This window comes from Danio aesculapii, chromosome 4, assembly GCF_903798145.1.
Source record: "Danio aesculapii chromosome 4, fDanAes4.1, whole genome shotgun sequence".
Taxonomy (NCBI): Eukaryota; Metazoa; Chordata; class Actinopteri; order Cypriniformes; family Danionidae; genus Danio; species Danio aesculapii.
Window position 1 is genome coordinate 8,238,752 of NC_079438.1, and position 12,343 is coordinate 8,251,094.

At 38.0% G+C, this 12,343-nt stretch overlaps 1 protein-coding gene and 14 non-coding genes across 15 annotated transcripts in view; 14 read left to right on the top strand and 1 right to left on the bottom strand.

Annotated features, from left to right (window-relative positions):
- LOC130222030 (gastrula zinc finger protein XlCGF57.1-like) overlaps positions 1–12,343 on the bottom strand; it is a 142,463-nt gene that overhangs the window by 52,916 nt on the left and 77,204 nt on the right. The window lies entirely within an intron of this gene.
- On the top strand, positions 4,857–4,975 carry LOC130223892 (5S ribosomal RNA). The gene has a single exon (XR_008837002.1). It is a non-coding gene; the product is annotated as a 5S ribosomal RNA (ribosomal RNA).
- LOC130224034 (5S ribosomal RNA) lies at positions 5,157–5,275 on the top strand. Its single transcript, XR_008837135.1, has one exon. It is a non-coding gene; the product is annotated as a 5S ribosomal RNA (ribosomal RNA).
- Positions 5,454–5,572, top strand: LOC130223644 (5S ribosomal RNA). The gene has a single exon (XR_008836769.1). It is a non-coding gene; the product is annotated as a 5S ribosomal RNA (ribosomal RNA).
- LOC130223645 (5S ribosomal RNA) lies at positions 5,756–5,874 on the top strand. The gene has a single exon (XR_008836770.1). It is a non-coding gene; the product is annotated as a 5S ribosomal RNA (ribosomal RNA).
- On the top strand, positions 6,057–6,175 carry LOC130223646 (5S ribosomal RNA). Its single transcript, XR_008836771.1, has one exon. It is a non-coding gene; the product is annotated as a 5S ribosomal RNA (ribosomal RNA).
- On the top strand, positions 6,359–6,478 carry LOC130224008 (5S ribosomal RNA). Its single transcript, XR_008837111.1, has one exon. It is a non-coding gene; the product is annotated as a 5S ribosomal RNA (ribosomal RNA).
- Positions 6,660–6,778, top strand: LOC130223647 (5S ribosomal RNA). Its single transcript, XR_008836772.1, has one exon. It is a non-coding gene; the product is annotated as a 5S ribosomal RNA (ribosomal RNA).
- LOC130223648 (5S ribosomal RNA) lies at positions 6,962–7,080 on the top strand. The gene has a single exon (XR_008836773.1). It is a non-coding gene; the product is annotated as a 5S ribosomal RNA (ribosomal RNA).
- LOC130223649 (5S ribosomal RNA) lies at positions 7,262–7,380 on the top strand. The gene has a single exon (XR_008836774.1). It is a non-coding gene; the product is annotated as a 5S ribosomal RNA (ribosomal RNA).
- Positions 7,563–7,681, top strand: LOC130223650 (5S ribosomal RNA). Its single transcript, XR_008836775.1, has one exon. It is a non-coding gene; the product is annotated as a 5S ribosomal RNA (ribosomal RNA).
- Positions 7,863–7,981, top strand: LOC130223914 (5S ribosomal RNA). Its single transcript, XR_008837023.1, has one exon. It is a non-coding gene; the product is annotated as a 5S ribosomal RNA (ribosomal RNA).
- Positions 8,163–8,281, top strand: LOC130223652 (5S ribosomal RNA). Its single transcript, XR_008836777.1, has one exon. It is a non-coding gene; the product is annotated as a 5S ribosomal RNA (ribosomal RNA).
- LOC130223854 (5S ribosomal RNA) lies at positions 8,463–8,581 on the top strand. The gene has a single exon (XR_008836965.1). It is a non-coding gene; the product is annotated as a 5S ribosomal RNA (ribosomal RNA).
- LOC130223999 (5S ribosomal RNA) lies at positions 8,764–8,882 on the top strand. Its single transcript, XR_008837102.1, has one exon. It is a non-coding gene; the product is annotated as a 5S ribosomal RNA (ribosomal RNA).

The window sequence follows — 12,343 nt, forward strand, 5'->3', positions numbered from 1 at the left end:
AGAGGAGGAGGAGGTAGAGCAGCGGGTAGACAGACAGATGTATGAAGGAGACAATATACAGTTAGAGGACAAAACAACAACTCAAGACAGAAGAACAGAATCTAAAAGAGGAAAAACTACAAGAGAATGAGGCTAATGGAAAGGACAGAGTCACTGAACAGGAAGGGACAACATGGACTCAAATGGATATGACTGACAGTTTAAGGAATGTTTTGGAAGCAGCAGAATTGAGCAATTCGAATAATAAAGACTTACAACAAGGACAACAGGAAGACATATTTTGGACACAAATGGACATGACAGACAGTTTTCAAAAGGCATTGGACACAGTGGAGACAAAAGACCAAAGTAATGAGGAGCAAGACGAGTTAGAGGAACATTTACAAAAGGAGGGAAACAAAGAGACACAGGTGAAATCATCAAAAAGAAGAAGATCGATAAAGATAAAACCTAATTTAGAGACTGCAAGGAAAAAACTGCTAAAAGATGGAGAAATTGAATGCGAAAATAAGTATGAGTTGCTAAAGGGCCTGGAAGAGATGGACTGAGATGATGTTTTTTATGAATGTTTTTATCTTATTTATGGTTTTAGGAATTGTGTCTTTTAATGCAAGAGGGCTTTTAGACATCAGAAAATTTGAAAAAGTGAAAGAAATGTGTAAACGAGAAGATGTGATTTTATTACAAGAGACAAACTGGAAGGAAGAATACATGAAGGAAATAAGAAAAAGGTGGAGTGGGGAGATTTTATACAATAATGGGGATGGGAGGCTGGGGAGAGGAGTTGCAATTTTAATAAAAGAAAACAGTGGGGTTTTATGTAAAACAATCTATAATGACAAAGAGGGGAAGTGTATGATATGTGAAATGGAGTATGAGAAGAAAAAAGTAATTATGGTGAACGTTCATGCCCCAACAGAGGAGAACAGAAAGAAAGAGTATTTTAATGTACTAAGAGATTATTTAAAGAAACATGAAAGAGTTATTATCATGGGGGATTTTAACACTGTTTTTAGTAAATTAGAAATGGCTGAGGGAATGGTTTTTAAAACAGATAAAGGAAGAAAAGAACTGAAAATATTGATGGAGGAGATGAATTTAATTGATGTGTGGAGAGAAAGGAATGAACAGAAAAAAGAGTACTCAAGAAGACAGTTAGTGGGGAATTTTTTTTGTCAAACAAGAATTGATTTTATTTTATGCACAAGAAATGTGGAAGGGTTTATAAGCAAGATCAAATATGAAGAAACAAGTTTGAGTGACCATAAGCCAATTTTTATGAATCTAGACTGGAGTAATGTGAAAAGAGGGCCAGGGGTATGGGTTTTAAACACAGCGGTTTTAAAGAATGAAGACTATGTTTTAAGTATAAAGGAAATTATTCAAAAGGAAAAAGGGAATGAAATTTATAATGAGGACAAAAGAATGTGGTGGGAGATTGTGAAACATTTAGTTAAAAAGTTTACAATAAAATACTGTAAACAGTTACAAAATTGTAAAAAATATAAGGAAAAGGAGCTGAAAGAAAAACTAGAAAACGAATTGAAAAATGAGAATGGAAAAGATATACAACAGATAAAAGAACTGGAAGGAAGACTGAAAGAAATGGAGGAGGAGAAATTTGAAGGTGCAAGATTAAGAAGCAAAGCCAAATTTACAGTGGAGGGGAAAAGTGCACTAAATTTTTCTTTGATCTAGAGAAGACAAGAGGGAAGGCAGAAATGATTAAAGAAATAAGGAGCAAAAATGGGAACATAGTGGAAGAAAATGAGGAGATTTTGGAAGAAATAAGATCATATTATGAGAAATTGTTTTGCACAGAGGGAATAAAAGAAAAAGAAAAAAGGGATTTGCTAAAGCTAATCAAATCAAGAGTAGAAGAAGAGGAAAAAAGAGAATGTGACAAAGAGGTAAGAGAAGAAGAAATAAAAAGAGCAATTAGTGAATTGAACAAAAAGAAAAGTCCAGGAATTGATGGGTTGGGAAGTGAATTTTATATTGTTTTTAAAGATATTTTATCTAGTATTTTAAAGGAAGTATATGATGAGATTTTTGAGAATGGTGGGGTAAATAAAAGAATGGGGATGGGCTTAATGAAGATGATATACAAAGGAAAGGGGGATAAAGTAGATTTAAAAAATTATAGACCTATAACAATGCTCAACACTGATTTCAAGATTTTAGCAAAAGTTTTAGCTAACAGACTAAAGGAAGTGATGCCAAGCATAATCAAAACAAACCAAGCATATAGTATAAAAGGACGAGACATTGCTGACACAACTATGAGTATTAAAGACACAATAAGATATATAAATGATAAGAAGAAAGATGGTTTTTTAATTAGTCTGGACTTTGAGAAAGCTTTTGATAGAGTGGAGCATGACTTTTTATTTGGAGTGTTAAAGAGTTTTGGTTTTGGGGAAAATTTTATAAAGTGGGTTCAGATTTTATATAGAGGAGCTATAACCAGGATAAAATGCAATGGTTTTTTAACGGACTGTTTTAAAATAACAAGATCAATCAGACAGGGTTGCCCGTTATCTGCACTTTTATATGCCTTAGTTGCAGAACCACTGGGATTAGCTGTGAAGAATGAGGAACGAATAAAAGGAATAGAGGTAGAGGGGGGAGTGAATAAAATTTTTCAATATGCTGACGATACTACATTAATACTAAAAGATCTGGCAAGTGTAAAGCAAGCAATGGAAACAGTGCAACATTTTTGTAAGGGTTCAGGAGCTAAAATAAACGAAGATAAAACAGTATATTTGAGATTTGGAGGAACTGAGGCTTTATCTGGACATTTTACGTTCAAGGAAATGGATGAAATAAAAATTTTAGGCATTGTAGTTGGGAGGCATGAAAAGAAAGCAGAAGCAACTATGTGGGAGGAAATGTTAGGAGGGATTGAAAGAAGGCTGAGGTTTTGGAAATTAATGTCTTTAACTTTGAAGGGGAGGGTTTTAATTTTGAATGTTTTAATGGTTTCTAAATTATGGAATATTTTATATGTGTCATCAATGCCACTGTGGATGGAAAAAAGGCTGAAAAAATGTTTTTTAGATTTTTTATGGGAAGGGAAGCCTCCAAGAATAGCATACGCAACGTTGATTGGAGAAGTGGGCAAAGGGGGACTAGGTTTAATAGACGTCGAACAAAGAAAAAACAGCTTAAGAGTGAAAATGGTAAAGAAATATTTGGATGAAGAAAATAAGGCAGCATGGAAAAGAACAATGGAATATTTTTTAAGTAAAAGTGGCAATTTTAATATGGGAGATAATATTTTATGGATGAGGATGAAAACATTCATGACAGAGGGTCTACCAGACTTTTATAAAGAATTGATTGGAGCATGGGGGAAATTTTTAACTTGTGTACATTTTAATATACAAGGACGCGAGAACATTTTAAATCAGCCTTTATTTTTAAACAGTGACATTCTTAATCAAGAGAAAGTGGTGTTTTTTAGGAAATGGTGGGAGGTGGGAATAACAAGAGTAGGGGATATTTTATATGAATTTAAGGAAGGATTTTTACCGGTGCAGTATGTTATTGATGTGATGGATGAAGCGAAGGAGGATTTTAACAGACAAGACATAATAAAGGAATACGACATAATTAAAAATGCCATACCAGCAGAATGGTTAACAAGAATAGAAAACATGGAAGAAAATAAACAAAGTAAAGATGTGAGTGTAAGATTTGGAGAGAAATGGTGGGATTTTAAAGATTGTACAGTAAAAATGATTTATGGGTTTTTTAGAGATGGGGTTTTTAAGAAACCTGGTGCAAATCAGTACTGGATACGGCGTTTTAAAGATGTAAATGAAGACAATATATGGGCTAATATAAATGGCAAATTTGTACAGTCAAAACTGGAGAATTTAGAATATTTTATCAGGAGTAAAGCAGTGTTTACAGATGTAATTTTAAACAAAATAGGGATGGAGGAAAGTCTCACATGTAAAGTATGTCAAGATGCAGATGAAGGATTTTTACACTTGTTTTTATATTGTAATGAGTTAAAAGATTTTAATGAGAAATGCAAAAGCATGATTTTAACTTTGAAAGGAGAAAGAGATGACAATCTAGAGTGGGAAAAGGTGTTACTGTTGGGGCTGAACAAAGAATGTGATAATAAAAAACTCATAAATCTACTTGTGATTTTAATGAAAAGTGCAATATGGGAGAGAAGAGTTGTAGCAAAAAAGGAAAAAGCTTTATTAAATGTGTGGAATGTGTTTAAGAGGAAGGTGGAGAAATATTTTGAATGTCTATTTTATTATTTTAAGTTAGAGGAAATGCAGGAGGCTTTTTATGATGTTTTTACTCAAGAAGTCACAAAGATTTTAAATGACACAGGACTAAAAATGTCTTTTTAAAAATGTGATTTTACCTTTTAAGGAATACTACTTGGAACATTTTATGTGGAAAAAAACAGAAAAAACACATTGTTGTGAAGCTATGAATGTAATAGGGACCTTTTAAATGTTTTGTCTGAAGTGTAATCTGTATAAATAAGTGAATTGTATGAATTTTGAACAAAAAAAAAAAAAAAAAAAAAAAAAAAAAAAAATGGCAATGCCTGATCTCATCTGAACTCGGAAGCAAAGCAGGGTTGGGCCTGGTTAGTACTTGGATGGGAGACCGCCTGGGAATACCAGGTGCTGTAAACTTTTTGAATTCCTTCATTTGGCAAAAAAATTAATAAATACATTTTTTTTTAAAAAAAGAGGTAAACTATTGAGGGGCCAAGGGCATTGTTTCTGTCGGTGCTGTTTCAAGGCAAGCTGAGCGGCGCTCGGCTCCTGGTGCTGCGCCTATTTTTAAATAGCCAACTCTTGACTGCTGCTCTCGCTTACGGCCATACCACCCTGGCAATGCCTGATCTCATCTGAGCTCGGAAGCAAAGCAGGGTTGGGCCTGGTTAGTACTTGGATGGGAGACCGCCTGGGAATACCAGGTGCTGTAAGCTTTTTGAATTCCTTCATTTGGCAAAAAAATTAATAAATACATTTTTTTTTTTAAAAAAGAGGTAAACTATTGAGGGGCCAAGGGCATTGTTTCTGTCGGTGCTGTTTCAAGGCAAGCTGAGCGGCGCTCGGCTCCTGGTGCTGCGCCTATTTTTAAATAGCCAACTCTTGACTGCTGCTCTCGCTTACGACCATACCACCCTGGCAATGCCTGATCTCATCTGAACTCGGAAGCAAAGCAGGGTTGGGCCTGGTTAGTACTTGGATGGGAGACCGCCTGGGAATACCAGCTGCTGTAAGTTTTTGAATTCCTTCATTTGGCAAAAAAATAATAAATACATTTTTTTTTTAAAAAAGAGGTAAACTATTGAGGGGCCAAGGGCATTGTTTCTGTCGGTGCTGTTTCAAGGCAAGCTGAGCGGCGCTCGGCTCCTGGTGCTGCGCCTATTTTTAAATAGCCAACTCTTGACTGCTGCTCTCGCTTACGGCCATACCACCCTGGCAATGCCTGATCTCATCTGAACTCGGAAGCAAAGCAGGGTTGGGCCTGGTTAGTACTTGGATGGGAGACCGCCTGGGAATACCAGGTGCTGTAAGCTTTTTGAATTCCTTCATTTGGCAAAAAAAATAATAAATACATTTTTTTTTTTTTTAAAAAGAGGTAAACTATTGAGGGGCCAAGGGCATTGTTTCTGTCGGTGCTGTTTCAAGGCAAGCTGAGCGGCGCTCGGCTCCTGGTGCTGCGCCTATTTTTAAATAGCCAACTCTTGACTGCTGCTCTCGCTTACGGCCATACCACCCTGGCAATGCCTGATCTCATCTGAACTCGGAAGCAAAGCAGGGTTGGGCCTGGTTAGTACTTGGATGGGAGACCGCCTGGGAATACCAGGTGCTGTAAGCTTTTTGAATTCCTTCATTTGGCAAAAAAATTAATAAATACATTTTTTTTTTAAAAAAAAGAGGTAAACTATTGAGGGGCCAAGGGCATTGTTTCTGTCGGTGCTGTTTCAAGGCAAGCTGAGCGGCGCTCGGCTCCTGGTGCTGCGCCTATTTTTAAATAGCCAACTCTTGACTGCTGCTCTCGCTTACGGCCATACCACCCTGGCAATGCCTGATCTCATCTGAACTCGGAAGCAAAGCAGGGTTGGGCCTGGTTAGTACTTGGATGGGAGACCGCCTGGGAATACCAGGTGCTGTAAGCTTTTTGAATTCCTTCATTTGGCAAAAAAAATAATAAATACATTTGTTTTTTTAAAAAAAAGAGGTAAACTATTGAGGGGCCAAGGGCATTGTTTCTGTCGGTGCTGTTTCAAGGCAAGCTGAGCGGCGCTCGGCTCCTGGTGCTGCGCCTATTTTTAAATAGCCAACTCTTGACTGCTGCTCTCGCTTACGGCCATACCACCCTGGCAATGCCTGATCTCATCTGAACTCGGAAGCAAAGCAGGGTTGGGCCTGGTTAGTACTTGGATAGGGAGACCGCCTGGGAATACCAGGTGCTGTAAGCTTTTTGAATTCCTTCATTTGGCAAAAAAATTAATAAATACATTTTTTTTTTTAAAAAAGAGGTAAACTATTGAGGGGCCAAGGGCATTGTTTCTGTCGGTGCTGTTTCAAGGCAAGCTGAGCGGCGCTCGGCTCCTGGTGCTGCGCCTATTTTTAAATAGCCAACTCTTGACTGCTGCTCTCGCTTACGGCCATACCACCCTGGCAATGCCTGATCTCATCTGAACTCGGAAGCAAAGCAGGGTTGGGCCTGGTTAGTACTTGGATGGGAGACCGCCTGGGAATACCAGGTGCTGTAAGCTTTTTGAATTCCTTCATTTGGCAAAAAAATTAATAAATACATTTTTTTTTTTTAAAAAAAGAGGTAAACTATTGAGGGGCCAAGGGCATTGTTTCTGTCGGTGCTGTTTCAAGGCAAGCTGAGCGGCGCTCGGCTCCTGGTGCTGCGCCTATTTTTAAATAGCCAACTCTTGACAGCTGCTCTCGCTTACGGCCATACCACCCTGGCAATGCCTGATCTCATCTGAACTCGGAAGCAAAGCAGGGTTGGGCCTGGTTAGTACTTGGATGGGAGACCGCCTGGGAATACCAGGTGCTGTAAGCTTTTTGAATTCCTTCATTTGGCAAAACAATTAATAAATACATTTTTTTTTTAAAAAAAGAGGTAAACTATTGAGGGGCCAAGGGCATTGTTTCTGTCGGTGCTGTTTCAAGGCAAGCTGAGCGGCGCTCGGCTCCTGGTGCTGCGCCTATTTTTAAATAGCCAACTCTTGACTGCTGCTCTCGCTTACGGCCATACCACCCTGGCAATGCCTGATCTCATCTGAACTCGGAAGCAAAGCAGGGTTGGGCCTGGTTAGTACTTGGATGGGAGACCGCCTGGGAATACCAGGTGCTGTAAGCTTTTTGAATTCCTTCATTTGGCAAAAAAATTAATAAATACATTTTTTTTTAAAAAAAAAGAGGTAAACTATTGAAGGGCCAAGGGCATTGTTTCTGTCGGTGCTGTTTCAAGGCAAGCTGAGCGGCGCTCGGCTCCTGGTGCTGCGCCTATTTTTAAATAGCCAACTCTTGACTGCTGCTCTCGCTTACGGCCATACCACCCTGGCAATGCCTGATCTCATCTGAACTCGGAAGCAAAGCAGGGTTGGGCCTGGTTAGTACTTGGATGGGAGACCGCCTGGGAATACCAGGTGCTGTAAGCTTTTTGAATTCCTTCATTTGGCAAAAAAATTAATAAATACATTTTTTTTTTAAAAAAAGAGGTAAACTATTGAGGGGCCAAGGGCATTGTTTCTGTTGGTGCTGTTTCAAGGCAAGCTGAGCGGCGCTCGGCTCCTAGTGCTGCGCCTATTTTTAAATAGCCAACTCTTGACTGCTGCTCTCGCTCACGGCCATACCACCCTGGCAATGCCTGATCTCATCTGAACTCGGAAGCAAAGCAGGGTTGGGCCTGGTTAGTACTTGGATGGGAGACCGCCTGGGAATACCAGGTGCTGTAAGCTTTTTGAATTCCTTCATTTGGCAAAAAAATTAATAAATACATTTTTTTTAAAAAAAAAGAGGTAAACTATTGAGGGGCCAAGGGCATTGTTTCTGTCGGTGCTGTTTCAAGGCAAGCTGAGCGGCGCTCGGCTCCTGGTGCTGCGCCTATTTTTAAATAGCCAACTCTTGACTGCTGCTCTCGCTTACGGCCATACCACCCTGGCAATGCCTGATCTCATCTGAACTCGGAAGCAAAGCAGGGTTGGGCCTGGTTAGTACTTGGATGGGAGACCGCCTGGGAATACCAGGTGCTGTAAGCTTTTTGAATTCCTTCATTTGGCAAAAAAATTAATAAATACATTTTTTTTTTAAAAAAAGAGGTAAACTATTGAGGGGCCAAGGGCATTGTTTCTGTCGGTGCTGTTTCAAGGCAAGCTGAGCGGCGCTCGGCTCCTGGTGCTGCGCCTATTTTTAAATAGCCAACTCTTGACTGCTGCTCTCGTTTACGGCCATACCACCCTGGCAATGCCTGATCTCATCTGAACTCGGAAGCAAAGCAGGGTTGGGCCTGGTTAGTACTTGGATGGGAGACCGCCTGGGAATACCAGGTGCTGTAAGCTTTTTGAATTCCTTCATTTGGCAAAAAAATTAATAAATACATTTTTTTTTTTTTAAAAAGAGGTAAACTATTGAGGGGCCAAGGGCATTGTTTCTGTCGGTGCTGTTTCAAGGCAAGCTGAGCGGCGCTCGGCTCCTGGTGCTGCGCCTATTTTTAAATAGCCAACTCTTGACTGCTGCTCTCGCTTACGGCCATACCACCCTGGCAATGCCTGATCTCATCTGAACTCGGAAGCAAAGCAGGGTTGGGTCTGGTTAGTACTTGGATGGGAGACCGCCTGGGAATACCAAGTGCTGTAAGCTTTTTGAATTCCTTCATTTGGCAAAAAAATTAATAAATACATTTAAAAAAAAAAAAAAAGAGGTAAACTATTGAGGGGCCAAGGGCATTGTTTCTGTCGGTGCTGTTTCAAGGCAAGCTGAGCGGCGCTCGGCTCCTGGTGCTGCGCCTATTTTTAAATAGCCAACTCTTGACTGCTGCTCTCGCTTACGGCCATACCACCCTGGGAACACTAGAGGACACTAGTGAGCAATACAGGAAGTGATCGGCTGCAGTTTGGAGAGAAAGGCTCTCCTCCATTTTAGATTTTTTGTTTTGTGTTTGTTTTTGTGGACTGAGTTAGAGTTTGATTTTGTGTTTTTGTTTTTTAAACCACCTGACAGCAGCATCCCGCTGACTGGAGGGTGGTTTGTTGTTTTTGTTTTTTGCTCTTTCCTGGGCATAAAATGGACGGATTTTTGGCAAACGAAACTGGACTGGATGCGGAGACTCTCATGGCAAACGAAACTGGACTGGACGGAGGAACAAGAATGGTTAACGAAAATGGACTGGACAACAAACAACGAGCTGGACAAAGGAAAAACCAACTTGGTGGAAGAAAGTATTCAAAAGAAGCAACGGTAATAGTGAACACAGAAGAAGTCAATGAGGTAAGAGCTGTGGACATCATTAAAGCAGTGACAGACAAGTGTGGTCATGGGAAAATTCTGGCTTTGAGACCAAGGCAAGGAAAGGAGTTTGAACTTACTATGGAGAAGGAAGAAACATGTGAGGAATTGCTTGATGGACTGTTGATTAAGGGAGTGAACTGTGAAATCAAAAAGCTGCAAAACAGGGATTATGTTGTTTCTTTCATGCACCTGCCCGTCTATCTTGATGATAAAGAAATTTTAGAAAAATTAGAAGGATGGGGAGTTTATCCCATATCAAAAATAAAAAGAAGGGTTTACACTGGCACTGACATTGAGGACGGAACAAGGTTCCTAAAAGTGAGATTCCCTAAGGAGGTGGCATCATTGCCATACAGCACAAAGCTGGAAACAGCAGAAGGGCCGCAGTACTTCAGGGTAATGCACAGCCATCAAGTGAAGACCTGTAGGCTGTGCATGAGCCCTGAACACTTGCTAATGGATTGCCCAGATTTTAAGTGCTATAAATGCGAAGAAAAGGGACACTTTGCAAAGAATTGTAATACTGTCAAATGCCCAGAATGTAAACAATTTTTAAACAAGTGTGAATGTTGGATGGAAGGAGAGGAAGGAGGGGGAGCAGAACAAGTAGACGGACAGGTGCATGAAAGAAACAAGAAAGGAGAAGAATCAACAACAAAGGTAATGGAGGAGGAAACAAACATTATAAGGGAAGAAGAAGAAAAACAGACATCAGAACAAGAACAGTGGACACAAATGGAAATAACTGACAGTTTTAAAAACTTTTTAAATATGGTGGAAAACGATGAACAAAGTAAGACTGATCAAGCTGAAGGAATGGAAAGTGATGGAGAACAAAGGGCAGATTATGTAGAGAAGAACAAAGTGGAAAGAGGACTAATAAGAAGAAGAACAATAAAGGTAAAACCAAATGTGGACAGTGCAAGAAAAAAGATGATGACAAAGGTGCGAGTAAAAAACGTTAATAGGTATGAAGTATTAAGAGGGCTGGAAGAAGATGATGAGAAATAATGTTTTTTAACCATTTTATCTATTTTAACATGATTTTAATGTGTGTTTATTTTTATGGAAGGGGCTGTTGGTTGAGTGAAAAAAATGGGTATGCAGAGGTAGAGGAGGAGACTAAAAATAATGGTTGGTTTTAATATTTTAATATCTTTTATCATGTTTTTTAACATTTTATCGTGGAATGCAAGAGGTTTATTGAATGTGGAGAAATTTGAAAAAATGTTGGTGTTGTGTAAAGAAGCTGATGTGATTGTTTTGCAAGAAACAAATTGGAAAAATGAAAGTGTTAAAATGGTTCAAAGCAAATGGGATGGTCAAATATATTTTAACAATGGAGAGGATAAACTGGGTTGTGGAGTAGCGATTTTAATAAAAAGAGGTACATATGAAAAAGAAAAAGTCATATTTGAGGATGGAGTTGGGAAAAGCATGGCGATGAAATTAGAAAAAGGAGAAGATCATTTCATAATTTATAATATTCATGCATCCAATGAAGAAAATGAAAAAGTGAACTTCTTTAAAAACGTTAGTATAAATGTAAAAAAATGGCAGAATGTTATTGTAATTGGAGATTTTAATACTGTTTTTACAGAATTAGATCTGGGGAGTAAGATGGTATATAGAAAAGACAAGGGGAGAGAGGAGCTACTGAAAATGATGACAGAATGCAATTTAATAGATGTGTGGAGAGAGAAAAACAAGACAAAGAGGGAATTTTCAAGAATGCAACTGGTTTTACATGAGCTGAAGTTAAGTAGGATAGATTATATGTTATGTAATGTAGAAATGAAGGATTTTATCAAAAGTTTATTTTATAAAAAAGTCAGTTTTAGTGATCATTCGTTTTTTTGTGTGAAATTAGATTGTGTAAAAGTTGAAAGGGGATTAGGTGTATGGATTTTGAACGCAACAATTTTAAAACATGAGACATACAAAGAAAAAATTACACAAATAATTGCAAACAGTAAATTGGACAGAATGTATAGAGAAGATAAAAGAATATGGTGGGACAATATGAAGTTAGACATGAAAAAATGTTCAATAAAATATTGTCAAATTGTAAAAAGAGTTAAAAATAATAAAGAAATGAAAATAAGAAAGGAATTAGAAGAGGAAATAAAAAGACTGCAAATAGATCAAAATGAAGATATTGGGAAAATAATATATTTACAAGAACAACTAAAAGAGATGGAAAATGAAAAATGCAGAGGGGCTATAATTAGAAGCAAAGCAAAGTACACTGTTGAAGGAGATCGAAGTACAAAATTCTTCTTTAACTTAGAAAAGAATAGACAGAAAGCAGACTTAATGAAAGAGGTGTTGAATAAAAATGGAGAATTAAAAGAAGGAACTGAGGAAATTTTAATAGCTGTTAAACATTTCTATGAAGATATGTTTAAGAGTCAAGGAACTATAAAGGATGATAAACTGTTTCTCTTAAATCAAATAAAACTAAAAGTTTCAGATGAAGATAAAGTTTTTTGTGATGCAGGGATAACAGAAGTAGAAATTGATGAAGCAATAAGACAGTTAACTACGGAGAGAAGTCCAGGCATAGATGGGTTAACCAATGAGTTTTATAAGAATTTTAGAGTAATGATAGTACCTGTTTTAAAAGAAGTATATGATGAGGTTTTTAAAAAAGAAGAATTAAGTGAAAGAATGAAGATAGGAATGATTAAAATGATATACAAAAGAAGAGGAAGTCCTTTAGATCTGAAGAATTATAGGCCCTTAACAATGTTAAATACAGATTTTAAAATTTTAGCAAAGGTTTTAGCAAACAGATTAAGGAAAGTTTTACC